General features: G+C 36.1%; 2 protein-coding genes across 16 annotated transcripts in view; one reads left to right on the top strand and one right to left on the bottom strand.

Moving 5' to 3' along the window:
• IMMP2L (inner mitochondrial membrane peptidase subunit 2) overlaps positions 1-14,808 on the top strand; it is a 507,930-nt gene that overhangs the window by 103,525 nt on the left and 389,597 nt on the right. The window lies entirely within an intron of this gene.
• The window catches only part of LRRN3 (leucine rich repeat neuronal 3), a 168,935-nt gene that overhangs the window by 19,496 nt on the left and 134,631 nt on the right, over positions 1-14,808 (bottom strand). The window contains exon 6 of one of the 11 annotated variants that reach the window (XR_012764743.1): positions 7,159-7,204. The exons of 8 other annotated variants lie outside the window; for them this stretch is intronic. The gene's annotated coding sequence lies outside the window, so the exon portion shown is untranslated. Of the gene's footprint in view, positions 1-7,158; positions 7,205-10,050; positions 13,260-14,808 lie in introns of those variants that run through there. 2 more of the 11 variants (XR_012764744.1, XR_012764740.1) reach the window with 2 other exon arrangements.

Genomic DNA, 14,808 nt, shown 5'->3' with positions numbered 1-14,808 from the left:
ATAAGTGAGAATTATTGGAATTCTAATGTTCTCTGTTGTATTTTTTAGCATCCTTTGGAGTTTATGTTTTAGCTCTCAGAATCATCTGGGTTTTCTGAGTCTCCCTCGGAGTCAGAACAGAGGTTTAGAAGACTCTGTGAAAGATTTGACAGATTTCTGTAGTGGTGTGTTTATTTAGTTAAGGTTCTGAGATTGATGAGCTGGGTATCATGAGAGTACGATACACAGTGAATGTTAGTGGTGTCTGAGGGCTTACTGTATTTTATAGCTTTCTTGAGATGTTTCAAGAAGCACCTGGTTTTGTAATGATGGATATGAGAGTTTACACGTTTTTTATGTATAGTAGTTTGTAGATTTCCTTTTTTATGTAGAGTACAGTGGCTAAAAAATTGATGTTGCTGTAGGTGTATTTGAGATTCAGTTTGATGGCGAAGTAGTGGTTATTGAATCTTGTCATAGAAATTTGAAGGAGTCCAGAAGATAAGAATGTTATCTATGTATTTTGTGTGAATAATAAAATGCTGCTACATTTAGTTTCTCATTTGTAACTTGGCATGCTGTGGATCAGTCTGTATTGGCAGGTGAAGTGGTTGTGGGTGAGAATGGAATCAGTTTCTGTTTGGGCAAGAAATTTGAGTATTGGCCTTGTTCTCACTGAAGACAGACCATGGCTTGCTGTTGTGGGATTGGCCAAAAGGGTAGTGGTTTTAATTTTTATTTTTTGCATGTGTGTGCGTGGAAGAAATCTGTTGTGTTTCCCAGAAAAATCAACTATTGAGCAACTGGAATCTCAATGACTGTTTCTGTGAATTCTCCTGATTCTTCAGTGAGAATACTCTCTTGCATGTAATACAAATGTGACAGGATTTCCTTGCTTGTGGTTTTAAATATGATGGGTCTGTGGGTGACAGTACAGATTGTACAGTTTCTCTAGGAGCTGGTAAGGATGGGATTTGATGTCATTGTCAACAATGTGAAGCAGGATACAGAGTCTCTGTTAAGACCTGGTAGCAGGCGGGGGTCAATGAGTTGTTGCTGTAGTGTATAATTATAGTATCACATATTTCTGTTGACTTCAGCAACAAAATGAGTGTTGCAGTCACAAGCAAAATAAGCCATCACTACAACTTCTCTCCCTTTGAAGAAAATCTATGAAGTCCTTGGCTGTGGTTATTAAATCAGCAGACAAAAGATGAGCTTAGGAGGAGAGGGATGAGATATGAAGATGGACTTGTGTATCTGAAAGATTAGCTCTTCAGCTCTTCGCATTATAAGATTCGAACTGAGAGGGAAAGAAACTGTGAGACATGGGCAAAATAAGTAATTCCGGGGATTGATTTTATCTTCTTTCCTCATCCCTTTACTTTCTGGGAACAAGAAGAACTTTTGAAGTACATTTCAGACAATTATAATGGAAACTTAAACAAGCTGCGATGCTTTAAATGAAGAGTGTATACAGATTACCAAGAGCAAAATTAGGTGGTAACTACAGAACGAGGATTATAAAGGTATTTGAGAAAGAGCTGACAGTAAACATCCCTCTGCTTGATCATTTTTTTTTTTACTGAAATTGCTCTATGGAACCTGTACCTAGGTATCTCTGTTAGGTCAGTGCTGGAGACCTAAGACAGCCAGCCATGACAGCAAGACTTCAGATGCCACTTTCCAGAGGTCTAGCTGGAAAGCATCTGAAGCAGCCAATACCCACCATGATTGGTCCTCTGTAATGACTTTCGATATCCACACTCTTAATAACTCTGGTGTTGGCTCTCAGTAGTTAAACAACTTAAAGTTAATAAACTGCTGGCCAATGATGTGAAAACAAACGTACCAACAATGCATGGGGAAGGTTTAGCAGATTTTTGTTTGAGGTGTCTTTTTAGCTGTGTTTTGAGATGGAGTTGCTTGTGTTTGTTTCTTTTCCAGTAGAAAGCCTTGTAATTTTTCATTAAAAACATACTTTTCTTTGCATATGCAGAACCAGGCAATGCTTACAGAAATTCAGAGAAGATGGTTTTACGAGATCTGTGATGAGTGGGTCTTTAAAACTTCTGCACTTATATCTGCAGTGACAAATGGAATTTTTCCGTGAGGTACAGCAATGGCATCGATATTCCTCTGGTCATTTGAAGAGCTGAATTATTCCCCTTTCCTTTTATGACCTATGAAATCTATTATTCCATTTTTTGGATAGGAGAAAGAGATAGCAGAAAGGAAAGGTTTCTCTGGAAGACTTGAGTGTAGGAAGAGATGGCTGGTAAGTAGCTTGAGTGCTGCTGAGGAATGTGAGTCTCCTGACAATTACTTGCTATGTTTTTGAAAACTTAGGATAGAAAATGATAGTTACAGGTGTGAGGAGAAGATTTCAGTCTCAGAACAACCAGAGGATATGGTTCTAATAAAACTTACAGTTACTAAGGGGAGCAGAACAAAGTTATGCATTACACTCATTTTCATGCCAAAGTCAAGTCAAAACAAAGACTTTCGTTGTAGTTCTTACCTGCATTTATAGTTTACACCTGCCTGCAGGTCTGTGGGCATTTGATGGCTGTTTGATTTGTATGTGTATTCAATATTAGGAAAGACAGCATTTTTTTTGAAGACTCTGCAGTATTTACTATGAAATAGGTAGCTTCTGAAATAGCAAGTAGGTCAAAATGTTTTAGGAGGCAAAAAAAAGATGATGTTTTACCTGTAAAACATATCTCTACCTCAATTTGGAGGAAAAAAAAAAAAGGAAAAAGAAAGAAGATTCATTTAGTAGGAAATCAGTGGAATGAAGTGTATGAAAATGCTATCTCCATATAAATGATATAAATAAATGAACTGTAGCTATTGCATCTAACAGACACTTGTTTCTTTGTGTCACATCTGTGTATGCTTCTTTGCCATCCAGACAAACTAATTCAAGGTTCTGATTTATAGGATCATAGCAATTTACAAGGTATAATTACCTAGTAATCAATTGTAAGTAAAATGACAGAATTCACTGCAAGATGATACTGAAATCCTAATTGTATGTGAGCATGTTCACTGCGTGATGACATTGAATCAGAGTGACCTTGGAGCAGACAGGTGTTTGTGGCAGTCAGCAGAGCTGTAGGGGATGCTGACAGGAGGATTTGACAAGTGCGAAACGTTCGCTGCTGGCTGGGAATATATTCCTCGTCATGTTATGCTTAAACAAATCTGATGCCAAATCCTCCCCTTCCTCACCCCCAAAAGTCCAGTTTCAAAGTGGTTTTCTACATTCAATGGCTAGATGATACATAAGAAAACATTTTGTTTATGGATAGAAGTCTCTGTGAGAAAGACTGAAGTGTCCAGGGGTAAAATTGCACCATAGACACTGCTAGATAAATACTTTGATGAGCCATAGTAATGAAACAACACTGTTGCTTGACAAAATTGCGTATTTGCAAAATAATCAACCCAGTAGCATGTCCTACCAGCAAATAAGTCATGTCAAAACATTTAGAATCACAATGGGGAAAAGAACGCTTTACAATGCTGTCAGGAATCAAAAAAAAACCCCTCTTTGGTCATAGAAATATTTTTTAACCCTGAAATTTTCACACTTCTGAAATTAGATCTTCATAATTGAGTGTTCTGTTGTGTTTTTAGTGAGTTTTATGTTTTCTGTAGTATTTGCTGTGTTTTCTTCAGAAAGCAAGTATTTTATTTGCAGTATTTGCTTCAGAAACATTTTGATAGTATCATGTTGTGTGGGTACTCTATTTTACATCTAGGAAACTAGAGGATATGAAAGCCAAGATCAAGCAAAGCATTTACTGTCTTTGTGTCCAGATGTTGGTTAGTGTTGAATGGTAAAGAATTTTATCATTTCTTTTCTTGCTGGCTTTCTCCAAAACTTGATATTGTAGCTTTAACCTTCAAGATGAAATATGCATTGATAAAGCTTCTTGTTCAAATTTAGGTGCTTTTTAGACTGTGCTTCTTTTCTTTCTGTGGTGGGTAGTTGCACAAAAAGTTCTATGCATCATAAAGCCCTTCTATCAACAGGAAGATTTGCATTTGTTTCAACAAAATAATTATGAACAATATTTACTGAGAACTTCAAAAACTGCTGTTGTTTCCTCTTCCAATAATTTGTTTTCACTGCTGTCTAAAAATGTTTTGAAAGGAAATATCTACATGCATTTTTTTTCAACTGCAGTTTATATGTCTTCTCACAGGCAAAATGCCTGGTATATATTATATATATTAAATTCTAAGCCATTCATGTACATTACTGCCATGAAAATATTATTTAATGCATAAAATACTTCTAAAGCAAAATTCAATAAATGCAGAATACTCCATGGGGTGGCAGTTGAAAAATTCATAAATTTAGATTACACAGTCATGTCAGTGAATTCAAATTAATGAAATGGCATCCCACACAAGCACTACAGTAATTTACGTATTAATTTTTGCTAATGTTTTTTTATGGCTGTAACAGGCTTGTACTAGTCATATTTGATAAAATACAACAGATTGTGAAACAACAGTGAGCAGTTGGGTATGATTTATCTGTTGTTCCATTGGATCCTCATTTTCCCAGGAAAATGCTCTGTCTACATTATTAATGTCTGACAATTTTCTTGTATTCATGCCCTGAAGCAGAATATGTCTTTTAATTTTCTGTAACGCCTGCTTTCCTGACAAATGGTATTTATTTTTCATATTATGACAATACCAATAAATAGAAAGTAAAGCTAGTTTTGTGGAGTTGGACACTAAAGCGAAACACATTTCTGTGTGTACAAGATGTGCTTATTTTTTACGGACATAAATATAATTTCCACTGGATTTTGTATGCTTACATTCTATACTATAGTCACCACTTTGATTTTGAATGTTTCCCTTTCTTTAATGGACCCTACAAATGCAGGAAAACGTACTGTTGTGGAACGCTAGCAAGCTGCTTCACTTTAGAAGATAGCCCTTGTCAATGCAAGGGTAGTAACCTCCTCCAGAATTCAGGTCTCTTATCAAATGTCTTTTCTTGTATTAGTTGTCTTCGCTTCCCCTCTGACTGAGCGGCAGTTTAGAACAGAATACAGTGTGAGTGGAGGAAATACTGTTTTCAGAAGCTCTAGTACTGCACTGCCTAAGTGGTGAGTCAAGTCACATACAACGTCTCTAGAAAATTTCAAAAACTTCTAATAGATTAAAAAACTAATACATGCGGTTAATTTAAATGTTACCTAAATATCAGATAACTTTGAAATCAATATTTCATTCTTTCCTTAATGGGAGTACTGGCATTGCGTGACTAGTCAAATACTTACTGACATAATCCTAGATCCTAGAAAAGAAGTCTCCTGCTCATGCAGAGGTTTGAGCCTTTGTGGGACAAATATTCTGTAAAACGTCTACTGTTGACAGGGTAAGTAGGGGTAGAGAGAATGTGTTTAGCATCAGTGTCCTCAAAGAAGAGCCTACAATGTCTGTATCTGATATTTTGTATACAAGTATACAGGCTTGGTTATTTTTCTTTTCTTTCGATAAGCTTGTCCCCCTGGAATCTCAGAAGATTTAATTTCTCATTTCTTTTTACTACATATCATATGCGTTATTCTGTGCTATATTTTATTATTGACTTCGACTTTAGAACTTCAAAGAAGACATATTGGGTAATTTTCATGTCTATGTTGAAATAAAAATAAATGAGAAGCTAAATGTGTTTGAAAGTTTTTAGGCAAGGGACTATATTAGACAAACTTCAGTGTGACTACTTAGTAATGTTGTAATACTGATACAAATCACAGTGCTTTAATGAAGTTGCTAAATGTAATGCTTCAGGATATGTTTTGGAAATAAGGAGTATCTACTGTCTACTTCAGTGCCTACCTTTGCTAATTATTCACTGATATTACCCATCCCTGGCTACCCAGAAGACATGGCCTCAGCTTCATGTAGTTTACAGTGCCAACCCCTATGTATTCAAGTGGGATGCTTATTAGCTGATTGTTGTGTCTTTCACTAGCTGTAATTACTTACATTTCTAAACATTTGTAGCAGTTTCCAAGCTAAACAAAACCTTGGTTCAGTGTCACATGTGCATTAAGATGTAAATTAGACAAATTTTAGGTAAGAAAGCGTTTCCAAGTTAGACTTCTTTTTCTTTCTGTATGGAAAGAATGAAACAATGAGATGGCTGTTTCCACATTTTTCTGACCTCTTTGATTTCATGGTAATAAATTCTTTTTCTGGTTTTGTAACAGTCTGCGCCCAGCCTTGTGTTTCATGGGTCCTCAGGCCTGTCCTGTGGCAGGTAAGATATGTCTCTGAATAACTACTGCATCCTCTTCAGCACAGCGTGTGGTTGCACAATTCCGATCCTTGTGTCTTAGTAATAGCTACATTTTCTTGGTTTTGGAAAAGGAGAATCGGAGGCTCACCAAATCTAAAGACAGTATGTATTTCAGTGTTTTTTTTTAACCAGGATGGAATACTTTTAGAAGTATCTTCTGAATGCTCAGAATGATTTACTGCTAAGGACAGTGGCTATGGGATCAGAAAGTGAAATCTTGTGACACTGCACCTACAGTGCACCTTCCTTGAGCGTTCCTTTTTTCGGGGGATGCTAGGTTTTCAATGTGGTGAGGGCTGTAGCATCCTAATGTGGCTGTAATCTGGTAATAATATTTGAATTATTGCACCCTTTGTCAAATTTTGTGGTTTATTTAAGAAATACTATGTGCAGAATTATTTGAGATGATCTTGGAAATGGCTAGTGAAAGGAAGGTAAAATTCTGGCTTCATACTTCTATTTTCCATTTGTACTGCACATAGCTTGTATTTTGAAATCTTTTCATTTTTTTCTTTCCGAGCATGCTTTCTTACTTTATCATTACTGTATTTTTTCATGGATGTATGGAACTGACCTTTTTCCAAAGCGACACTAATAAAGAGTACAGGAATGACTATGCTGGCTCAGACCAAGGTCTGCTTAGCTCAGTATCCCCTTCCCAGAAGTATTATCTAGTCTTTGTGTTGTCCTCTTTCCATTATTATAGACAGAGAATATCTTTCTTCTTGTATAAAAGTTACATTATATACTTCAATGGTGACACACAAACCGCACCAAAATCTGTATTTGCAGCTGTAAAATGATTGACTTGTCCATACTAGTTGATTCTATATCAGCCGTTTGGAAACTTCCCCTTCTTTTCCCAGATGACATCAGTATACTGATCTGTGCAAACAGATCAAAGGAAATGAGCAAGATTATTTGTCCACAGAAGGCTGAATTAATCAAACTTGATAAAATTTTGTACATATAGAAACTTCAAGTGTTTGGGGGGAAAAGTTAAGGGCAAACTTGAATAAAACAGACTAAAAGAAAATAAAGAGCAATCAGAAACGTTTTTGCTCATAAACGGAGCAAGTTTCGAAGGACATTGTTTTTCCTATTATGTTAAAAGTAGATTTTGAGGAACGTATTTCAATTATGGAATGGTACCTTTATAAGGCTGTTCTCGCCTTAGTCATGCAACTGTTGGCGTTTCTCCATGCAAATATGTATTATGCAGCTCTTAAAGTATGTAACATTACTATTGCAGGAAAGAGAGAATGCCTTGGGTGGTACAGATTATACATGTTAACAATATCATGTGCAGTAAATTAATATCAATTTATAACATTTTACAATATTATTATGGGGCTTCTGATTAAGGAGTGGAAAGAATTGCTTAGTGGCCTATTGTTTTTAAAACCTTATTCTTAGGAATATCATTTGAATTACTATGAAATGGGTGTCAAGAGGATGGGGCCAGACTCTCCTCAGTGGTGCCCAGTGACAGGACAAGGGACATTGGGCACAAACTGAAGCATAGGTAGTTCCATCTGAACATGAGGAAGAACTTCTTTACTTTGAGGGTGACAGAGCCCTGGAACCGGCTGCCCAGGGAGGTTGTGAAGTCTCCTTCTCTGGAGATATTCAAGACCCGCCTGGCCAAGGTCCTGTGCAGCCTGCTGTAGGTGACCCTGCTTCGACAGGGGTTGGACTAGATGACCCACAGAGGTCCCTTCCAACCCCTAACATTCTGTGATTCTGTGAAATGGTAGAACTTATATGTTTATCTTGTAAATAGTTAAATAACAAATCTGTATTCAGTGATAGATTTTTATTAAAAATGAGGGTTTCCGTTTGTACGTGAGATAAAACAAGAACCTTACCATGAACTTTCTGTGAGAGAATACAATGTTAAAGGAAAGTGCTTCTTTGAAGTAACCTCATTTTTGAGATAATCTTAAAAAAAGAGTTGTTTTGAAATAATTGTTTTAGTTGCTTCAAATAACAATTTTCATAACCTGTCCATTCCCATGTTCATTCAACCCATGCTGTTGAATAGCGAAAGTGGGCAAGAAATAGGATCTTGGGGGCTCTGTAATGTTGGTCTTCGGTTGCATCCTGTTGCCCAGAAATAGGTTGCTTTATGGGATGTATAGAAATCTTTGAACCCTAATACCAGCTAAGTGTGTGGCTAGTTGTTTTGATCATCAATGTTATTCCAATAATGAGGCATGAAAATCTTATCTTTAAATATTTTCAGAAAAAATAATGAAGTTTTAAACATTACAGGTGTTCTGCGGTTGTGCAAACAGTTCACAATATGGATTTGTAAAAAGATCATATTAGATTTACAGAATTATAAGTAAACAGAACACATTATTTTTGTACAAATGTATTGGTTTTAAATGTTTAATACAGCTTTGACATGAGTGATTTCTAGTGTAAGTGATTTGCTAACTAGACTGATATGAATGTTTGCTATTTGTTACTTTCGAGGGGCTAATGGCTAAGCTAATGGCTTCTTCCTTTGATGAATAAACTAAGCCTTAAAAGTGGAGATGCATCTGAAAAATTTAAGTAGTGCTTATATCATTCTAATAGCTTAATGAAGCACTTTCATTGTCTGTTTTTTGCTTGAGAAATAGACAGAGAGAGGCAGGGAGTGGGGGAAGAGGGGAAAGGGTGGAAGGAAGAGAGAGAGAGCGGGGGAGAGACCAGAAATCAAACAGGCTTAGAAATCTTTCAAACTCTTAAAACTTTACATATTTGGTTTTGGAGGTTATTCGGCCTTTTTTTTTTTTAAAAAAAATAAAAATCTGTACTCTGTTTCATTGTGCAGTATACATAGTACCCCTTAATCGCTATGTGTGTTCATTGTAATTTTCTGAGGTTTACTCATTTATGCATTTCACTCAGCTGAGATGTTTTTGTCCGCTAGTCTTCTATGTTGTGATTTGACTTTCTGCCCCCCTGCAGAAGAACTGGAACTAGAGTAAAATCTTTCTTTTCTTTCAGTCCAGCTCAGATCACCGGGATTTATACCCCCTAGCTCGCAGAACATTGTCTCACAGGATCCTTCTATGGCATCATACTTGTTATTTGCCGTGTCGTAGACTAAAATCTTTCCCTTCACTTTACTGCATTTCTGAATTTATTATTAAATTGCCCTTCCAACCTTTAACATTCTGTGATTCTGTGATTATTTCCTTTTGTCTATGGAAAAGGTAGAAGAGAGAAGGTAGAGTAATACGCTCTCCTCTCCCCTTATTCTTTGGATAGAATCTGCAGGTAAGAAACACAGACATCTCTGAGGAAGTAAAAGCTAATAAAAAGTATACTATTTCTTCAAGTTCGTTCTTGATCTATATAAATATATATATAAATGGGCCTTGACAGGATACATTTAAGACCTTCCAGTGGTGCCCATGTTCACAGAAAGTTCAAAGTGTGGACAGGGAGATTGCATATGAGACAGCACATTACTTAAAGTTGATTCACATGGATCAAGGAAGATGGAGAATTATTGGTATGGAAGCCAGTTCCTGCAAAGGCTATTCTGCAGCCTGAAGCGAAACTCCATTTGAAGCTTCCAAGTTGTATGTGTTTTGTAAAGTGGGTTTTCCTTTTTAATCTTTTTTCCTCTACATGGCTCTGTTCTTTTTTTTTCATTTCTTTGTACTTCAGTGATGTTCTGGTTTCGGCTGCAGCCGGCAACAAAAGCGCCACGTGGCCGCCCCTCCCCCCGACACGATGTGGAGGAAAAAGGAAAGAAAGAGGCAGAAACTGGTGGGTCGGGATAAGGGCAGTTTAACAGAACAGCAAACAAAGGGAACGGGAACAACAAAGATACAGAAAAGGGGCATATACAAAACAAACCAGCAGAACAGAGCCTGCAGAACAGACCCGCTCTCTCGGACCGCACCACCGCTGAGCCCTCCCGAGCCGCGAGAGAGTTTCCGCCGCGCCGTCCCCCACAGCGGAACCCAGCATGATGGCACATGGTATGGAATGCCCGGCTCTGTTTGGCCAGGTGGGGTCAGCCCGCCTGGCTGTGCCGCTTCCTGGATTCCCTTCCTAGATTCCGGTGAAAATTAACCCTGTCCTGGCCGAACCCAGGACAAGTGATTAACTACTAAACACGACAAAACTCTCAGAAGTGAAGGGAACTTATGAAAATGTACTTATCGCTCTTATTGGAATAGCAGTGACCATCACACAGCAAGGGGAACTGTAAAGTGCAAAAAAGTTTTTTGAGAAAAGAGCTTTTTAATAGGTTCAAATTATGTTCCTTTAAGTAATGTTTTTTCCTTGTGAGAGGAACGGTATTTGACACTCCTTAACACTTATAATCTGTTTATAAAGGGGTAAGCAGATGTGTTTAAGATACTGATTACTTTTTCTCAGAGGCTAGTGAAGATTCAAACCTCACTCTTTTTGTTTAGTAGAAGCTAATTATTCCCATTTCACCAAAAATACAACATGGGAAAAGTATGTATTTTTGCTTTGGAAGCATTGGTACAATTTTGGGCAGTTTCAAGTCTATCGGTATTCAATTTATAAATTGTTTTTCTGATGGTAAAAATTCTTCATCCTTAACTGATTTATTTAAATGTGTAATACAAGCACTGGTGTGCAATTGTGATAGCAAAAAATAAACAACTTCTAGATTTGGAATGAGACTTGATGTGTATCAGTGATGTGTCTGGTGGTCTGTAGCGAGGCGGATAGGGAAAAAAGTCTCTCCAGTGTTTGTCATGAGCTTTGTGGCTTTGAAGAGAAAAAAATTTAACTGAAACATTTAGTACAGGTTCCAGTGTACCACGTGATGTTGGTAGTACATTTATTTTGTGTCCGGTTGGTTAGGGCAACACATGACAAAAGTTGAACTTCAGCGCAAAAGTATGTCTGTGAACATAAGTTTAATTCTCATCCAGTAACAACCTGCTGTCCCAGATAGCAAAAAGCATTTCTGAAGTTATAAAAGGTACTGCTCTGAGACTGCAATGTTAGCTGTAAAAACCTTTTACAATTAAAATAGTAGCACCCTCTAGTGTGGATTCAGTTACACTGGTTAAAATCCTTTACATAAGTGTAGGTTTTTAAAGAGACGATAAATCCCTGTAGCACAAAGAAATTTATACTAGCACAAAGATGTTGAAAGTAGAGATTGTACTATGGAAATGTGGCTCAGCTGAGAGGGATGTATAAACACCTGGTGAGTAGTCACATCTTAAAAGGAAATATAGCTATTTGTGAAGTTGGTCTGTGTCTCTGCCCTTCTACAGATACTAAACACTGATTGATTTAAATAATTTTTAAAGTTAAGCAATTACATCAAGATTTAATGCAAAATGACACCATAATATGATAGAATTGAAATGCTTTTTAGTTTATTTACAGTGATTGTTTCTCATAAAAACTAATTTATTTTTCGAAAGGTTAAGGAAGGATGATAAATAGGCTTGCACTTTCCTGTGTCATTAAGCTGCACTTTTAACCAAAGAACATACAGACATTTACGAGAACTGATGGAGATCTGAAAGTGGTGGTGACAATTAGTGCTTCAATAAATGCTCATCCAACTGAATCCAGCAGGAAGGACCATTCATTAAAAAGTATTTTGTGGTATTTAAATCTTATTCAAAAGCTTTTGAGAAAAAACTTTTGTTCTTGCAAGGTTTTAGATGATCTGAATATATTGTTTTCCTACAGATGTGAGATGATACACAAAGCCTTTTTGGCTTCTTTCCAGAAAGTAGAGGAATTGATCAAATTAGTTATGCATGTCTTGTGTGCAATCATGTTTGTTTTCAATTCTGTAATCCGAGTCTTCATTCTTTGAATATAGTAACAATAAACAGCAAATGTACTCCTCCTGACATCTAAACCTCTTTCTTCATCGAGCGTCTTTAGCAGGATCTCTGCTTTACTTCTCCTTTGCCTCAAAGAAACTTAGGTCTGAACAGGACTACATCGTTTCAACCTGTACCTTTCCCATGTAAGGGATCATGTTATATTCTTTCTTATGAGCTCCTGTGAGCTCTGAGCTCCACACGGTCTAAATTCAATCCTGTGCTGGTGCCCAAAATAGCCACGATGTTTCTAGGAATAATTACATCATATGACTCTCTTCCTTGCACCCAATATAACTTTCTCTGTGGGAACTGTGTTAAATTACTTCTTAAAATCATAATGAAAGTGGGGGTTTTTATGTTCTTGAGTCACAAAATATATAATTTGGACACTCGGAGCAAGTAAACTCTGATTTCCCCCCACCTCCCACCTCCCCATGTTTTAAGAGGTTAACTGTTCTTTCTGTTAACTACACTTTCTTTAGAAGCTTTGCATTTATGCTTTTTTTAAGGTGTTAATTGCGTAGTTTTGGTAGGTACTGGATTATTAGAGGTACGTATATTAGATGTGTGTATATACATAGTGGATTTTATAACTAGGAAATAATTTATGATATTTTCCTTTAATATTTTGATGCTAATGTTAAAAAAATCTCACAAAGAACATTGGAGTTACCATCTAGGTTAATTTGCAGCTAGAACTCCTGGAATCAGCTGTAAAATTAACAATGCACCCATTTATAATCAGTTAACTCAAGCATAGTTGTCCGATTTGTGGAATGCTGATTTGCTTTTCAAATTGTATATTTAGATAAGAGTGAGGGATTGTAGGTTGGATATTAGGGAGAAAAAACAACAGCAGATGAGATGACCGCTTTTGACAGTTAAGTAAAAGCTCTTGTTTATATTGCCTAAGGAAGTTGTAGATCTTCTGACTTTGGCAGTGCATAAGAAGAGACCAGAAAGCATCTGTCAAGAATGCTGTAGGTAAAGATGCACCTGCTTTAGAGCATAAGGATGATTTTGGAGACCTCTTAATGTCCCTTATTTTCTCTGATTCTTTGTAAGAATTAGGCTTTCACTGGAATGGTGTTCCATAGTCACTGCAAAACAATTTGCAGAAATGAAGAATACTTTGTATTATTATCGAAGAACTTCGCTTGGCTTTGTAAAGTTCTTTTATGAAGTTATATTATAATATGATACATGGTGTTTATGATGTTCTATTCTCATGAACACTAAGTAATTTTCTCTTTTTATGGGATGATATTATAAGATTAGTTGGGAGAAATCAGAAGTTCATTTTTTTGCTCATTCTCTATACTGGTGATGCATAATACCGTTTTCTTCTGTACAGTGGAAGTGATATCGAGAGAGAGTATTTAAAATTCTTTTCATATGTTCTTTAACAAATCCTTTGCATTTCTTTGCAGTTTAACATAAACTTTTCTATTTCCTGCCTCTAGTGATTAATTTTCTATAACACTTGTTAGATTTCCATGTGTTGGAGTTGAGTTAGGGGAAAAGGAGGTTATAACTAAAGTTTCATCCTCATAGAATTTATGTACATAAGTAATGAAATACTAAATCTTTTAAATGTTTTTTTTAAATTTTTTAAAATTTATTTTTTCTCAAGGGATCCTCTGTATTTTATGAAAAAAATAATTGAAATAATTGACTGCTGCAAGTTCACATTGCTTCCAATGAAAAGTGTACCCATCCAGAATTGTACCTTTGAGCCCTGTTTATAACCTTTCACGTTTGGCCAAATGAGACAAAGTAAGCTCAAAGGACATTGGTTATGAAAGAGATGAGGAGAGATTTTTCATTTTTAGTAGTTTTTTCTTTCTTGCCTTTTCTACTAGAATTTTATCTGCTATATAGAGATTCTGCCAGGAGTTGTGATGTTAAGAATCTGCAGAACTCCAGGATGCTGTAAGCGATGTTCCTGCCAAAAACATAATTAGGTTCTAGAAAAATATAGCTTCAAATGGAAAGGGAGTGTAAATATAGAAAAGTTGATAATTTGATACTAAAAGGAATAAAATACAAATTTACAGAAATTTTGACCTATAATACATTTGCTTTTCTTTTTGTCTAAATATGGAAAAATATTCTGTTGAATGCAAAACAGCAGTCAAGAATTTAGAACCTAATTATAAGTCATTTTTCTGGCTCTGGAGAGGATACTGACTGTCCTATGAGGTATGTTTCAGTTTGGTGTTTTTTTTTTTTTTTTTTTTTACATGCGGTTTTGTAGTGGCAACAATACCACATTAGGCAGTATAAAACATCATAGCAAGTGGTTCACATGTAAGTAAATTGTTCTTGCTGTGAGAAACAATTTTTTTTATGTGATCCTATTTAGACTGTGAACTTAGAGTCTGCATGCTGCCCTGCACAATTTACTGATTAAGATGTTGTGGTAATTTAAAAAATGTTCTGGTAGTCAGTAGCCAGAATAGATGTTGTCTGGGTATAGGATGTTGAAATTGATTTTTGCTATTACGTAACATTTTAAAGTAAATTTAAAAAAAAATTGATATTGAAATATTTTATTCTGCAAATACAATAGAAACCTTTCAGTCTGACATATTTTGTTTCCTCAGTGTTTTAAGCTGGAGGAATTTATGTTATTTAGCTTAGTTCTAA

Source organism: Opisthocomus hoazin, chromosome 8 (genome assembly GCF_030867145.1).
Source record: "Opisthocomus hoazin isolate bOpiHoa1 chromosome 8, bOpiHoa1.hap1, whole genome shotgun sequence".
In the NCBI taxonomy this organism is placed as follows: Eukaryota; Metazoa; Chordata; class Aves; order Opisthocomiformes; family Opisthocomidae; genus Opisthocomus; species Opisthocomus hoazin.
The sequence above is the reverse complement of the archived record's forward strand: the minus strand, read 5'-3'. Positions and strand labels throughout refer to the sequence as shown.